General features: G+C 35.2%; 1 long non-coding RNA gene across 1 annotated transcript; it reads right to left on the bottom strand.

Annotated features, from left to right (window-relative positions):
• Positions 1-4,663: 4,663 nt before the first annotated feature.
• LOC113467493 lies at positions 4,664-6,338 on the bottom strand. Its single transcript, XR_003391555.1, has 2 exons — positions 5,544-6,338; positions 4,664-5,349 (listed from the first exon to the last, which is right to left on the bottom strand). It is a non-coding gene; the product is annotated as an uncharacterized LOC113467493 (long non-coding RNA).
• Between the last annotated feature and the right edge of the window lie 1,111 nt (positions 6,339-7,449).

Genomic DNA, 7,449 nt, shown 5'->3' with positions numbered 1-7,449 from the left:
TTTTTTTTTTTTCAATTAGCATCTAGGTATTATTATGTAGGTATGTAGATAATATTCCCCCTTTTTTTAAGCCGCGCTGTGGTAAAAAGAGCAGAAAAATGTACATTTTATTGTAGGTTTCTCAATTTGACAAGCCATCAATCCAATTTCTCTAAAGGTATCCATCTATCCATCCATATGCAGGATATTCATGGAGGTAAGAGATAGGACCTATCTATCTGCATGATATTCATAGAGGTAAATTATTCAAAGTTCCTCCCAGGACTGAAAAGTCTTGACGTCATTGGAAAAGGACGATGACGTCACTGTAGTAAAAATCCGTATGACGTGACCTCACTCTCGTACTTCGAGCATGAAATAATATTATTTTTGCTTTTTGTATTTTGAATTTTTGAACAATTTTCTCGTAGCTTGACAGTTCTAGAAATAATACCCAGCGGAGGATGTGAGAGAGAGGGGGAGAGAGATGAGCAGCACCAACACCAGTCCGGAGAAAGTACCTGTTGAAATCGATCCCACGACCAACGACTTGCAAGTCACCGCTGCTCCCGTCAAAGTAAGGATCTACATAGTTTCTAGATTTTTGAAATCATGAAATTAATGGAAATATCCGTTTCACGGTCACTTGGAAAAACATTATTTTAAGTCTTATAGGATAAGGGAAGTAAAAGTGATTTTACTTTTTCTTTTAATAAAAGTAGATCCCCCCCTCCTCAACTTTTTGGAAAAATTGCACGTCTCAGGAAGTAGAGGTAAAATTCACTCTCACTTCCTGATTTTAAGGATCGGTTTTTTGGAGTATTTTTTTTTTTTTTTTTTTTTTTTTTTTTTTTTTTACAAATTTAATATCTCCATAGTCCATACATAGATCTTTCGAATAGCTTATAGGTAGGTATCTATCTACCGGGTAGATTCTACCTAATTTCCAATTTTGCTGTCCATTTCTGATACAAAACAATTGGAGCAGACACTGCAGACTGGTGTCTTTTTTCACTCCTCAAATTATCCTTGAATGCTTTTCAGATAAAATATTAATTTTACATATACCTAGGTACTACTTGCTTACCTACATAAAAAAGATTGTTTTTTTTATGAGACCTTTTTTCGGGAGCAAAGGGAGTGGCGAGAGGAAATTGACTTTTTTAATAACCTTAAAAGCCCCCCGTGGAAAAAATCCTCAGCTCTAAAATAGGCTTTAGTTTCATACAGGAAATTCCTTGTTTTAGGCCTGAAGCGACACCCAACCTACAATATTATTTTTTGACATAATATTATTTTTTGTGAGCACTAGGTCACGCAGCTCTAAAATAGGCTTTAGTTTCATACAGGAAATTCCTTGTTTTAGGCCTGAAGCGACACCCAACCTACAATATTATTTTTTGACACAATATTATTTTTTGTGAGCACTAGGTCACGGATTCGATTCCCGCTCAGAGCGATAAAACCGGCTTTCTTCTAGCCTGTCCTCTTTTCGATTTTGGGACGATAAGACCTCCCTCTATCAAACCTCTTTTCTTCAGGTCACGGATTTGATTCCCGCTCAGAGCGATAAGGTTTGTTCTCGAAACGGCCGGCTTTCTTCTAGCCTGTCCTCTTTTCGATTTTGGGACGATAAGACCTCCCTTGTTACTGTTCCCTCTATCAAACCTCTTTCCTTCCGTTTCATCATTTGAATGTTAACTTCAAGCTAATCTCTCATAATTCCACCCCCTATAGTTTGCCTCTGAGGCTCCGGTCGCTACAAGCGACCGACTGGTCCTCTCAGCGGATCCGCGTGCGGATTCTCCGCTTGAGTCCGTTGCGGCGACCGCACAGCAACCGCTTGAACGCATGTCGGAACTCCGGACTGAAGATGGTGTAGATGATCGGATTGAGGGTGGAGTTGAAGTAGCCCAGCCAGAGGAAGAACGCTACCAGGTACTTGTTGACGGAGCACTTGTGTCGATGGCAGATGGGCATGACGATGGCGATAATGAAGAAGGGAAGCCAGCAACATTCTCAGAACGGCTGGCTTTCTCCTATCCTGTCTTCCTTCTCTTTTCTATTTCGGGATTTCCGGGACGATAAGAGACCTTTAGCATTTACACTTCCCTCTATCAAACCCCTTCTATTGAAAAAAAAACTCATTGCACTTCGAGAAATGCTGACTTAGTATAGCATTTGGAAGATAATTTTTGTTTCAAGCTTTCAAGTATACTTAGACATACTTGTACGTATACGCAGGTACATAAGTATGTAAGTTTCTATGTTGCGTTTTCTCAGAACGGCTGGCTTTCTCCTATCCTGTCTTCCTTCTCTTTTCTATTTCGGGATTTCCGGGACGATAAGAGACCTTTAGCATTTCAATTCAATTCAATTTATTTTTATTGTACATAATATGACATTAAAAAATACATTTCAATGAATACAATGAATACAATTGTACATTTACATTTCCCTCTATCAAACCCCTTCTATTGAAAAAAAAAACTTTGCACTTAGTATAGCATTTCGATAATTTTTGTTTCAAGCTTTCAAGTATACTTAGACATACCTGTACGTATACGCAGGTACATAAGTATGTAAGTTTCTATGTTGCGTTGTAGGTAGGTAGGTACAGATGGATGAGAATAAGTTTAGTGAAGTACTTCTTTGTCTCTTCGGACATCCTCTTTTTACGCTATGAAAATCATTTTGTTCTTCTAGAAATTTTGTAATTTACCCTCGTCATTTGTTTACAAAAAAATTTCGCTTACTACATATATACATTCTACAAAACATAGTAGGTAGGTAGTTATAGAGCATCTACTGACAGCACGCATCTACTGACAAAAAAAAACCAATCCCAAAGTTTTACTTACCAGTAACAATTAGTACAAACAATACATTTTTAATTTTCGAAAGCGATTACCAGAGAAAGATTCTACCTAATTTCAAATTTTGCTGATGTCTTTTTTCCAGCCTCTAAATATCCTTGAATGTTTTTCAGATAAAATTTTAATTTTATCCATACCTAGGTACTACTTGCTTACCTACATAAAGATTTTTTTTTTTATGAGACCTTTTTTCGGGAGCAAAGGGAGTGGCAAGAGGAAATTGACTTTTTTAATAACCTTAAAAGCCCCCCGTGGAAAAAATCCTATGTAGGTAGCTACATCATACATACCTACCTATCAGGGTAGTTTTTTTTTTTACAAGTACACGTATCTCACATTATAGGGGAGAAAACAGAAGTTCGTGTGACGTGTGAAACGTGAAACTTTCGAACCAGACTGTGGGTGGAGAGGAGAGATCTCCAGAGTTTGACCTTTGGTATTGGAAAATTAGGAACTCAGTAGCTCAAGCTGAAAAAAAAGAAAGAAAAAAAAACCTGGATCCGCTGGCTTTCCTCTTTCCTGTCTTTCTTCTCTCTTCGCTCTCCGGGACGAAGGACCTAAAAAGAATGAGTTAAAGTCCCTCTATCAATCCTCACAATTGATTTCGGGACGATGAGAGCAACGGACTCAAGCGGAGAATCCGCACGCGGATCCGCTGAGAGGACCAGTCGGTCGCTTGTAGCGACCGGAGCCTCAGAGGCAAACTTTAGGGGGTGGAATTATGAGAGATTAGCTTGAAGTTAACATTCAAATGTTGAAAGGGAGGAAAAGAGGTTTGATAGAGGGAACAGTAACAAGGGAGGTCTTATCGTCGCAAAATCGAAAAGAGGACAGGCTAGAAGAAAGCCGGCCGTTTCGAGAACAAACCTTATCGCTCTGAGCGGGAATCAAATCTGTGACCTAGTGCTCACAAAAAATAATATTATGTCAAAAAGTAATATTATGTCAAAAAATAATATTGTAGGTTGGGTGTCGCTTCAGGCCTAAAACAAAGAATTTCCTGTATGAAACTAAAGCCTATTTTAGAGCTGCTAACGACTTAACTTCAAACTAATCCCATTTCATAATTCTATCCTGAATCTTGTACAATGTGAGGATGATGTGAAATTGTGAAAGCAGTGGAGAGGAGAGAAGAAATGACAAGAGAAAAGAATGGGGAGACTAATCCCATTTCATAATTCTATCCTGAATCTTGTACAATGTGAGGATGATGTGAAATTGTGAAAGCAGTGGAGAGGAGAGAAGAAATAACAAGAGGAAAGAATGGGGAGTTGTGAAAGCAGTGGAGAGGAGAGAAGAAATGACAAGAGGAAAGAATGGGGAGAGAAAAGAGAGTGAGAGACCACAGAATAACGAGATAGGATTAGGACTTATATCAAAATGTTTAATCATATTTATGAAAAACAGGGAACTTTGTATAAAACTAATATTATTGATGTGAGACATGTAAATTTATTGTTAAGAGTATGAACATATTGATTATTATTTATTGAAGGATTGGAGACGCGAATCGTCTCTCTGCCAAAAGATGTGAAATTTCTTCATGATTGGAGATAAAGTTGCGTTTCTGTTTGTTAATGCATAGAAGCTAAGCTTTCTTGGGACCAAAGTGCTGATTTCTTTGCAATATTTATCGAAACATTAATTCTTCCTATGGGCGTTAGAAACACAACTGTTTTCTTTGATATTCAAACGCAAACACATTGTTTCTTTGACTTTAGGTTGTATTTGACAATTTTCGAATGGAAAATACTTTACAGTTTAAAATATAATGTACCTTTAATCCTTGATATTCAAACGCAAACACATTGTTTCTTTGACTTTAGGTTGTATTTGACAATTTTCGAATGGAAAATACTTTACAGTTTAAAATATAATGTACCTTTAATCCGATTATATATCGGGATTGTAAATATATTGTAGTGTATATAGATACTACTTCCTAGCTCAAGTTATACAGGGTGGCTTTGAAATCATGTCAAACTTTTTGAGGACTTTTTAGATAAATGTAAGTAATACATTAAAATCCAAGTGGCTTGGTTTTTTCACCTGCTTCGGTATAAATTAAAAATGAAATGAATTGAAAAATAAAATAAAATCCTTGATATGAATAGGTGCAAGGCATTAAAAGTTATTCACAATGAAACGAAGACCTCAAAATAATGAACAAAATTCCAGACACCCTGTATTTTAACATTAGAATTAAGTTTAACTGTTAAGTTCAAGGATCTCCTGGTGGGAATAAATGGAACTGAAAAGCAATGTTGTCAAGTCAACATTTTACAGAGGGGGGCCGGAGCCACCTCTCTCTAACTCCTGCTCTGTTTCCCTCTTTTGCAAGAAAAAAACTTCATTGATAAATTAATATCTAATAAATTAATAATTAAAATCTATTATTATTATTATTAATTAATATCTTGGAGGTATTTACTAGATTTTTTTTACTGTCTGTATCATGGGCAAGAAAACACAGTTTATTTTGTACGTTTTATACCTTTCTGACACCTAAAATGAAACTTGAAATCGGATAAGAACCATGTGTCAGAACCAATCGGATAAGAATAAGAACCAAGAACAGTTAAACAGTACACTTATCGAAGAGAGGAACTTGATTAAGTACCTACTTGCTAATAGATTCTAGGAGCTTAGGGACTACAGGGTAGGAAATTTATTTTGTACGTTTTATACCTTTCTGACACCTAAAATGAAACTTGAAATCGGATAAGAACCATGTGTCAGAACCAATCGGATAAGAACCAAGAACAGTTAAACAGTACACTTATCGAGGAGAGGAACTTGATTAAGTACCTACTTGCTAATAGATTCTAGGAACTTAGGGACTACAGGGTAGGAGAAACATCAAGTTCCATATATTCTGATTAGAAGATCCTTATGTTATTTAACAAACCTATTGCAATCATCAAAATATACGAATAGAAAATTAAAAAGTTTTAAGGGAAAAAATCGAGTTTTTTCTTCTAGCTCTTTATTTTGTCCCCAGGACATCTTCCTGAAACCAACATTCTGTGAGTAGTTTTATGTATTTCATGGAGAAATCATCAGGAGTACCCCAATAGGAATGATTACTTCCTATTCCTACAATGTCAGTAATCTACTTTTCCTATCCTAATTTTCATTAAGTAAATGTACAAAAAAAAAAAACATTTACACTGTTCAAGTGTTCATTGAACTTTCTGGTTTATATTTCGAGTTATTAAAATAGGAAAAAAGTCATCTCACTTTAAAATGCACTTACAATTTTATCATAGTAAATTAAAATGGGAGGAAAGATGTCAAAATGTAGAATTGACTTAGGAATTTGAATATTGTTGGGAAAATACAAACTACTCGGAAAATTGATACTCAAAATACAATAGCAAACTAGTGTTTTTGTCAGAGCATAGGTACCAGTTTGTATGAACACAAACTTGCTGAGCTTGATGTTTAACTAGATGAGTTAAAATTTGAGTATGAAAAAAGTGTTGGGAAAATACAAACTACTCGGAAAATTGATACTCAAAATACAATAGCAAACTAGTGTTTTTTTTCAGAGCATAGGTACCAGTTTGCATGAACACAAACTTGCTGAGCTTGATGTTTAACTAGATGAGTTAAAATTTGAGTATGTACACTGTTCAAGTGTTCATTGAACTTTCTGGTTTATATTTCGAGTTATTAAAATAGGAAAAAAGTCATCTCACTTTAAAATGCACTTGCAATTTTATCATAGTAAATTAAAATGGGAGGAAAGATGTCAAAATGTAGAATTGACTTAGGAATTTGAATATTGTTGGGAAAATACAAACTACTCGGAAAATTGATACTCAAAATACAATAGCAAACTAGTGTTTTTTTTCAGAGCATAGGTACCAGTTTGCATGAACACAAACTTGCTGAGCTTGATGTTTAACTAGATGAGTTAAAATTTGAGTATGAAAAAAAAAGTCACATTTCTACAGATTGTACATAGAGTAAGAAAATAAATTCAACTAAAAGTAAGCACCTACCTACATAACTAAATAAGTGTATTCATAGTGCACTGATAGACCCAAAAACCATGTTGGTGCCTATAGGTATTTCAGGGTGCATTTTGCTTGATCAGTCCAATAATATGTCAGGCTATTGGGCATATCAAAAACATCTCAGACCTGGCCAAGGACTTATAGAGGTAGAATAAAAAAGGAGATTTATTGTCATAATTTTTAAATTCAAATTGAATTTAAGATGTTACAAGTATGAAGTAAAATTGTAGGATTCCATTTACCTCAATTTAAAATTAATATTTCTGTAAAATTCACATTTGAAAGGTTCTGATATTTCCTGTTATTGTCATTACGTTTTGGATCAACCATGATCAACAGAAAATGATTAACCAATGACAGAGAACCTTAGTGTAGGTACACACATATTTTTAAAGCCCATATTTTAACAGCCACTTGCTTGTCTCCGTAGTAGAATGTAGATCTTTTCTTTGATCCAATCCTTGTTGAATGGAGCATATGTGTTTGTACCTTTTTGATACCTGGAAAAATAAATTCAAGAGGGGTTTACATTAGGATGAAATGAGCATAGATGACTTTCACAATTTTATTAG

The sequence above is a fragment of the Diaphorina citri genome, unplaced genomic scaffold (genome assembly GCF_000475195.1).
Source record: "Diaphorina citri unplaced genomic scaffold, Diaci psyllid genome assembly version 1.1 scaffold487, whole genome shotgun sequence".
Classification (NCBI taxonomy): Eukaryota; Metazoa; Arthropoda; class Insecta; order Hemiptera; family Psyllidae; genus Diaphorina; species Diaphorina citri.
Note: the sequence above shows the minus strand (reverse complement) of the source record. Positions and strands in the feature narration are given on the sequence as shown.